Source organism: Amaranthus tricolor, chromosome 15 (genome assembly GCF_026212465.1).
Source record: "Amaranthus tricolor cultivar Red isolate AtriRed21 chromosome 15, ASM2621246v1, whole genome shotgun sequence".
Classification (NCBI taxonomy): Eukaryota; Viridiplantae; Streptophyta; class Magnoliopsida; order Caryophyllales; family Amaranthaceae; genus Amaranthus; species Amaranthus tricolor.
In genome coordinates, this window is record NC_080061.1 from 17,083,808 (window position 1) to 17,093,492 (window position 9,685).

At 28.4% G+C, this 9,685-nt stretch overlaps 1 pseudogene; it reads right to left on the reverse strand.

Moving 5' to 3' along the window:
• Positions 1 to 2,820: 2,820 nt before the first annotated feature.
• On the reverse strand, positions 2,821 to 8,639 carry LOC130801099 (uncharacterized; annotated as a pseudogene).
• Positions 8,640 to 9,685: the final 1,046 nt, after the last annotated feature.

The following is a 9,685-nucleotide window of genomic DNA, read 5'->3' on the forward strand; positions in this document are numbered from 1 at the left end:
TAAGGCGTGAGACTTAGATTAAATCATTTGTACATACTGTATATGAAAAATACTAACTTAGAATGGGTGCTAGTTACCTTAATTCGTGGTCAAAATCACCAAAAGGTTGAAGAAACCACTCGCCAAGCACATGTCCTGCTAGGCGTGTTGCTGTTGTCTTTTTGGTGGTGTTTTTTGGTGATCTTTTGTGCATGGTTTGAAGAGATTTCTTGCTTGAGTATGTAGAGAAAAGTTTTCAGAATAGTGGGTAGTCTTTAGCTTCCTTAATTAAGAAGGATGAGAAACTAATTTAAGGGGATGAATGGATAAGTGCCGCCAGCTCAAAAGAAGAAGCAAGAAGGTGGCTTTACTTAGGCTTGAAGTTCTCTCTTATGTTCTTGACACATGGTAGCTTAGGTGGATTGGTGTCACATATTGACACACTTGCTAGTATGGAAGGCTAATTAGAACATAAGAAGGTTATTTTGAAGGCTTGAAATACTAGACATGAAGAATTAGAAATTAAAGGGTCATAGTTGTGTATATTGTTGTACATTGAGGTGCTTGCTTATCTTAGTTAACTTGACAAAAAAAAAAGTAATTATGCCTACATTGCATAATTTTGAACATGATTGGGGTTAAGCAAGCTCATTTTAGGAATCGAATTAAATTTACTCGAGGAAAAATTTCCTTATAAACTTAATCGTTTCTAAGCTTCTTGTTCTAATTAAAATTAGAACGTTAATGCCTTGATTCCAAGGTTATTAACCTTACTTATGTGAGTTTCTTGGGTGTTACACTAATAGCCTGCACTTGGAATTTTCCAACTCTTTTATAACATAGTAGGACATAATATGATATGATTGTCAAAGCTCTAATAACTTGACACTTGAAAATTTTCAACTCTTTTATAGCATTGTATGATTGTATGATTTAAATTTTAATTATTTCCAAAATTAATTTGTCGTGTAATCAATAAGAAACCAATGATATTACTCCATTTGTCAATGATCTAATAGTCTAACACTTGGAATTTTCCAACTCTTTTATAACATGGTATGATACAATATGATTGTCAAAGCTCTAATAGCCTGACACTTGGAATTTTCCAACTTTTTTATTACATTGCATGATATGATTGTATGATTTTTATTATTTCCAAAATTAATTTGTAATGTTATCAATAAGAAATCAATAGGATTATTCCATTTGTCAAAACCCTAATTGCTTAATACTTGGAACTTTTCAATTCTTTTATAACATTGTATTATTGTATGATTTAAATTTTTATTATTTCCAAAATTTAATTTGCTATTTAATCAGTATGAAACAAATGATATAATTCCATTTGACAATGCTCTAATAACCTGACACTTGAAATTTTCCAACTCTTTAATAACATAGTATGATATGATATGATTGTCAAAGCTCTAATAGCCTGACATTTGGAATTTTCCAACTCTTTTATAACATAGTATGCATGTCGATAGATTAGTTGGGAGTATTTTTAATTTTTGATTTTTCATGCTTTCTTTTTCATAATTTTCTTAATAAAGCTTCAGTCTCTTTTTAAGTTTAATTAGTACCTTTATGTAATTTGAAGTACGATTTCATTAATTTTATGGTTTTATTCTTCATCATATTCCATTTTTAAGGTATTATTGCTTTCTAATCTCTTTAATTTTGTTTATCGTTGTTAGTTTTGTTTATTTGTTTAATTTACTTGTCTCTATGCATTCATTAGATAGTAGTCTTCTTACTAAGGTGAAGGGATAAACCCTATGAAACATGATTGGATTAATGGATAAAGGTATTGTTTTTTGTTTGTTAGATTGATTAGATAAATATGTTGATTGACCCATTAAGTTATACTGTTTATTGATCATTTATCTAGATGCGGGAACTGCGATTGAGAATCAATTTTGCCTTAATGAATGAAGCAAAAACCTTGTTAATTATTTATCAAGATGCGAGTTTTGCGATTATAATTAATCTGGCCTTAACAGTTAATCAATTGTTTATCAATCTAAATTATAATTTAACTAGATAGATACCTGTGCCATGCACGAAGATTAAAAATATTTGAGTTAATTTTATACTTGTATTATAATTTTTGTAAAGGTTATTAGTTAGTATTTTAAATATTATATATATATATATATATATATATATATATATATATATATATATATATATATATATATATATATATATATGTATATATATACATATATATATATATATATATATATATATATATATATACATATATATATATATACATATATATATATACATATATATATATATACATATATATATATATATATATATATATATATATACATATATATATATATATATATATATATATATATATATATATATATATATATATATATATGCATATATATATATATATATATATATATATTATTGAATATTTAAAATTTTGTTGAATAAAATTAGGAAAATAATAAATGGTAATACAAAATTTATTATTAATAACTTAAGTTCGTTACAACAATTAAATAATTACAACTAAATTAAAATTTTTATCATAAAAATGACTTCATAACTTCAATATAGATCACCTTGTGACTAACTTGTATGAAACACCCTGCAATATATATATATATATATATATATATATATATATATATATATATATATATATATATATATATATATATATATATATATATATATATATATATATATATATATATATATATATATATATATATATATATATATATATATATAAATTGATTAGTTATATTAATAATAAAACTATCAAAAGGAAATTACTTAAAGAATATGAACGCGTAACTTTTTACCTCATAAGTTTTGAAATACTTCTTTATATACCACATTGTCAATAGACGACGACGACGTAGTTGTTTGATTATCTTTGTCAACAATAAGAATTTTAAGTCCTTTCTTACTTCTCACTCTTGATACGGCAACATAAAGTTGTCCATGACTGAATACAGGTTTAGGCAAAAACAATCCAACATGACTCAATGATTGTCCTTGACTTTTATTAATAGTCATCGCAAAACAAAGCATCAAAGGAAATTGTCTTCTTTGAAGTCTAATTGGGAGCTGTGTGGTATCTGTTGGAGTCAATGTTATTCTTAGTATGAAAACCTTTTCTCCTTTATTGCATCCCGTAAGAATAGTTGCCTCAACAATGTGATCTCTAAGCTGGTTGACTACCAATCGTGTGCCATTACACAATCCAGCTGATTGATCAATGTTTCTAAGCATCATAAAAGGAGCACCAACCTTCAATTTCAGCTCTTGATTTGGAAGGCCAGAGCACTTAATACTGTTTAAGTACTCTACAGAAAAAGCATCGGCATTAGACTCAAAACATCCATCTGCTTTACTTATAGAATCAGAACTTAAGTAAACCTTTTTGTCCCCAGGTAATAATGAAAGAACATATTCATTCACTTTCCTAACAATATCATTTGTAGGACAAAGTATGGCCCTTTCTTGAAAAAAGTTTGTGTCACTTAAGTTCTCCTGTATGGATGGATATGTACTTTCAACTATGGCACCAATAGGATCTACAACATCCTTAATGAGAAATTGATCAGTATTATCAATAATGACTTCTCCATCATTAGGTTCTCCTAGTATGCCATCACCAATCTTTAAAATCCAATCAGCGAAATCCTTTAAATCATTATCATCAACAGACTGAGTTTGCAACCTCATATTCTTTGTAAGCCTTAAAACCTTACACGAATGCCAAATTTAAGAAGAGTTTAATGATGCAAAAACTATATCTTGTCGTGTTCCTTTTGGAATAACTGGTAATACCTGCCTAAAATCACCTCCAAAAACAACTACCTTACCAGCAAATGGAGAGTCCGAAGCAATACCATTTGAATCTCGTAATGCGTCTCGCATAATCCTGTCTAAAGCTTCAAAACAATATTTGTTCGTTATAGGGCTTCGTCCCAAATGATGAGCTTAGTCTTATTCAGCAAAGAGGTTAAATCGCTACCTAGAGTAATACCTCTACACATAGAATCAGGAGTGGCAATCAAAGGAATTCCAAATCTTGAATGTGCAGTTCTTCCTCCTGGCAGTAATAGAGAAGCAATACCACTTGAAGCAACAGGAAGGACAATATCCCCTTTTGATCGAATAGCTGCACACAAAGTTCTCCACATAAATGTTTTACCGGTTCCGCCATGCCCATAAAGGAAAAAAAAAACCACCTTTATTATCATTCATAGCCTGCATAATATCATTATATATGATCCGTTGTTCAGCAGTCAAACATTGAAATAACTGCTCATGCTCTATGCATAGTGCTTCTCTATCATAACTTAACTCATCATCTATGAGTCTATTAAAACTATCCTGAATTATTAATTCATCTGGAGGTAGCTCATTGCTATAATTGCGTAGTGAACAACCATTATTCTGCAGAATCTTCTCAATATCAACTAATGCATAGCATTTCAGTTGTTCATCACTAAGCTTCAAATCTGTAATTATCACTTAGAAATTATTATAATACTTAATGGTTAAACATGATTAATAAAGCTATTTGTTAATTAAATTAAATAATTAAAAAAAAATTACCGGGAAATCGAAGTATCATGCGTTGCCTATATAGTACATCTTCTGAAAGCACATGCCATGTACTGTTCCATACAAATTCAGGTCTGGATATACTATTAGACCTAAGCAAAATGGCAAATAATTTTCTTAAGTAGTGTGCAGATCCCCAAAAACTTGCCTTTAATATACCATCAATATATTCTTTATCATCATCTAACAAACCCATTGCATAGCAAGCATCTTTAAATGTAGGGTAGAGAACACCATTTATGGTACGAATATCTCCAAAACTTGTTGGGCCCTTAACATAGTTCAGAAGTGTGCGTAAGTAATATCGTTCACCACATCCTGGAGATACATGATGAAGTCTACCGATAGAAAAACCTCTCTTACGAATGGTCCACTCACGCTCTTTTCTCTTCCAAACAAATTTTCCTGGAAATTCAAAATACCGAAGTTCTCTAGCTTCTTCAAATCTAGAATTACATTCCATCCAAGCCAAAAACATTGACTTATCAACCAAAGGTTTATTCAAGACATTTTCAATTGTTTCATTTTCATTGAACACAACTGTTTGTTCTCCTGGTAGTTGAAAATTCAGTCTCTCAACAGAAGGAAGCCTATAGTGAATCTCGAAGGCAAAAATTCTCCAAAAAGCCTTACAAGCCGAAACATAACGACAATCATAATATTCTTTGATCTCGTCGATAGTATTATCATCGGCATTCTCATTTCGTTTCCTAACTAATCCTGCTGTTACTCTATAATTACCCTTATTAATGTACTTGAATAAATATTTGATTGCCCGAGACTGATTGCACCACTCTACATTTATGTGTGCTTGATATTTCAAAAGTAATGTAGGGTTATAAGGAACAAAAAAACGATTATCAATCGACACATTGTTTTTGTCCACAGTAGCCCTCGTATCCCTTCTCCTGTACACAGGATATCCTTCATCACTTAGTACTGTAGTATTGTTGAATTGTTTTGGATATCTTTTACTACAGCTTCTATCTCTCATACACGGTGAATTTAAATTTAAGGTACCACATGGACCATGTATCATAAAGTCTTTTACATTCTCGTACAAAATGGGAAAAAGATTTTTATCTGGAATCTCTGCAGATATTATGTTGTCTACATCTTCTATTCTTGGAATTTTATCGTCTCGATGTAGAAATAATACAATGTGTGCATGTGGTAGTCCTCTTTTTTGAAATTCAACACTATAGACAACTGCAAATAAATTAAAATTAGAAGCATATTAAATAAATTAAATCTTTTTCAATATTTATCTATAAAATGAACGAAGCAAAGTAAGTAACAAACCTGCATTGGCTTTGCCAAACAAACTTTCTTTTGTAATATCTTTCAACAACTGGTCCAATTTAAGCTTGAATACTCGACAAAGTATATCTGGTCTATCTTCAGGACGCAAATTCCTCTTCTTAACGAATCTAGATATTTTAGGCCATTTGGAATTACACGTGAATGTAATGAACAGGTCCGGATATCCATATGTCTTGCAAACTCCCATAGCATCATGATATAGTTCAGTCATAAAACGATCACCTCCATGGAATGTAGATGGCAACACAACACGATGACCAGTATTAGATAAATCTGGAATACCAGTAGAATTTGAATCAAGCAGGCTATTATAATTTTCAGCCCTTAATAGCATTTGATTTTTACGGACAAAAAATAGCCTTTCTGATTCAATCATTGTCCACCCATCAATGATAAAATGTTGAAATAATTTTCCAGATCGTAAAATTGTATCTGCTTCATTTTCCCTCTCCATCAGTCTGTAGGCAAACCATTCACGCATGGTTAATTTGATCTTTTGATTAGAATTTGATGAAGAGTAAGACTCCAATCCTCTATGATTTATACCAATTCTATACCCATCTTCTCCATATACAAAACTTAAGGGATATTGTAAATCTAGATATGAGGGGTGCAACTAACTAATACGCTTCAATAATCCACTTTGATTCTCAATAATTATGTCCCTCTCTTCACACGAACTACCAATATCTCCTACAATAAGGGCAGCTACTTCAGATGCAGATGGCATATTATATGTCCTACCATCTGTAGCTCTTTTCCCAATCAACTTTAATTGAATGTTAACCTCATTATTCAAGTCAATTCTGTCTCTTGCCATTCTGTATACCTTAGCATACAGGTTAAATTCATTAATCATTTGTTTTAATTTTTCCAACAAAACATCATCAAATTTCTTCGTAGTTTCAGAACTGAAATGAATGGTCAAAACATACATTAATATATTTTACTTAAACATAAATTATAATATTAAAAAAAAAATTTATTGTAAATTACCTAAAAGCACGTTTTCTGTTTTCAATCTCATTTTCAGTATCTACGATGTATATTCTTGAAACTTTGTTGTATTTCCTTCTGTTGGCAATAAACTACCAATTCTATGGTAATTTTTACCTCCTAGTCTAAAACAATATGGCCCTCGACCTTTGTTAACAGTATTATCTACTCGACCTCTCATTGATGTAAATGCAAACATCATGTTAAACGCACGTATATTTTCAACAAAATATCTACTCCTAGAATCTTTCCTGCTCAAAAATCCTCCAAAAATCTCGGTGGATTTTTAAGTGTAGGAATTTGAACTTTGCCTTTCATACAGCATAATGAAAACTTTGTATTTTTCAATGATCCATCCTTCCGCGCTCTTTCGTTTGCCCACATAAAGGCCAAACAATACTCACATTTAAAGTCAGGATCTCCAACATCAAAATACACTGTAAAAAGAATATTACACATTAAATATTAATAAATTACTAAAAGCTAATATATATATATATATATATATATATATATATATATATATATATATATATATATATATATATATATATATATATATATATATATATATATATATATATTACCTTAACCATCTGTTCTTGTAAATTTTTCATCATCTAAAAAAACAAATAAAAATTTATTTTATTAGTATGATGTACAAAGTAATGTATAAGTTCACTGCATATTTTTTTCTTAACTCAAAAATTTATATGACACCAACTCTATTTAATATTGGGATATTATAGAACCTTATACATAACACTTACCTATATCACTATTATTTTCTAAATGAGAATCATTTAAGTCAAGAACGTTGGTTGTATGTCTTTTGATGAAATTTCTACCAATAGTATACTTTCCGGCCCGATTAAGTTTGTTTGAGCATACTTGAGGATAAGTGGGTATAGAATGCGCCGTTGATTTTTGTAATTGCGATAAATCAACTACTATAAATCAAAGAATAAAAAACTATTATTAATAAAAGTCATAAGTCTATTAATAAAATGTACAATAATTATTTTTTTCGTCATACTTACAATCCATTTTAAAACTAGTAATATTTTTGAGTCATGTGAGAATTACCTGAAAATAAACCTTCATTGTCTAGGTTATAGGCTTGGTGCGCAGTATGACGACGTTTTGAACGTGGATGAGAAAAATCGACTGTACAAATGTGATAAAATATTAGATATAAAATATAATTCCTAAACATTAAAAATTATATTTTATATTTAATTTATATGCTAAATTGTAAACTTTTAATTCATTATTGTTATCCCATTTGATTTTTGAACAATATTTATCAATCACTTTTACACCATCCTTAACAATGATCCAGTTATAAAGATTATGAAATTATTTATTTATTTCCCCTTTCCTAAAGAGAGTGGTATTATGGGTTTTTAATGTAAATCTAGAAAATTAGTATAGGTAATGGAGGGTATAAATAAGAATAGGATAAAGCTACTAAGGGCATAAAAGTCAAAAACCCATACTAAAAATAGCAAAGTATGATATTATTTGAGTTTTCTAGATTTTATTTTTATTAATACAATTTTTTACAATATTAAATTATCTCCAATTATAAATATTAGTAATTTAAACAATATATTGATTTGTGTATAAAATAAATGAAAAAACAATAACAGAAAAGAGTGGGTAAAACAAAAGTAAAAACCGGCATTGGAAAACAATGGGCCAAAACCATGTTCCAATACCATTTTGGTTTTTCAAGTCATGATGATTTTGTGTTGGGAAACGGTATTGGAGTAAATGCATAGGTTATGAGTATCGCATTTGTCGGTTTAATAGTAATGCACTTGCACAACTATTTACTCATCTCTTGCATTTGCCATTTCTAAACTCCAATTGTTTTTCTCTTTCTAACCATTCAAAAATTCTATCTTAGTAATCTAAGTCTTTTATGTAGTTTTTACTGGTTTCTTCAAGTCAGATTGAAAAAAATATATAAGTTTATCTTTCAATTTTAATAATATCACCGGTATTTTTCTTCTCTAAAAATGTCTTAATTGATTTGTCTAGATAAATCTTATAAAAAACTAAGTAGATTTATTATTTTTTATGTAGAAAATTATTTTTTGTAGTAGATTTTTGATAAATTAGTTTAACATGTGATAATATGAGTCAATCCTTTATATTTTATAACATTCAATCTAGTTTATTTTAAACGATTTCGAAAATACTAAACGATTTTATCCTTTGATTTTTATAGAATTTTTTTTTGTTTTGTTTGAAAATTTTTATTTGATTTCTGTAGATTTTCATATGAAAAAATAGATCGATTTATCATTTCTTTAAGTTGAAAAAATTTTTTTTAGTGATTCTTTTTTTCTAAAATTGGTTTGTTTATAATACGATGAATCGACTTTTCAATATTTAAAAGGGTTTTCATATAATATTAGGAGAAATTTCACAATTGGTTTCTGGTTTATCTACTCCTCTAAATAAAATCAGGTATACCTCTTTCATATATATGATAATACTTACAATTTTGTTGATAGATGTTTATACTTTTTTAACATGTAGTTAACTGGATTATAATTTGATCTACAGTTTTATCCATGTTTGATTTTGAATGATTTAACATAATTATTAAATTAATTTCCAGATTATCGTTCAACTAATCAGCTAATTTTTTGGGTTTATTTTTTTAAAAATTATATGACCTTTAAAAGGTAGAACATAATTTAGTTCATAAATTAATACTATATGTGTACAGTAATTATGCATATTTTATTTTGAGTAA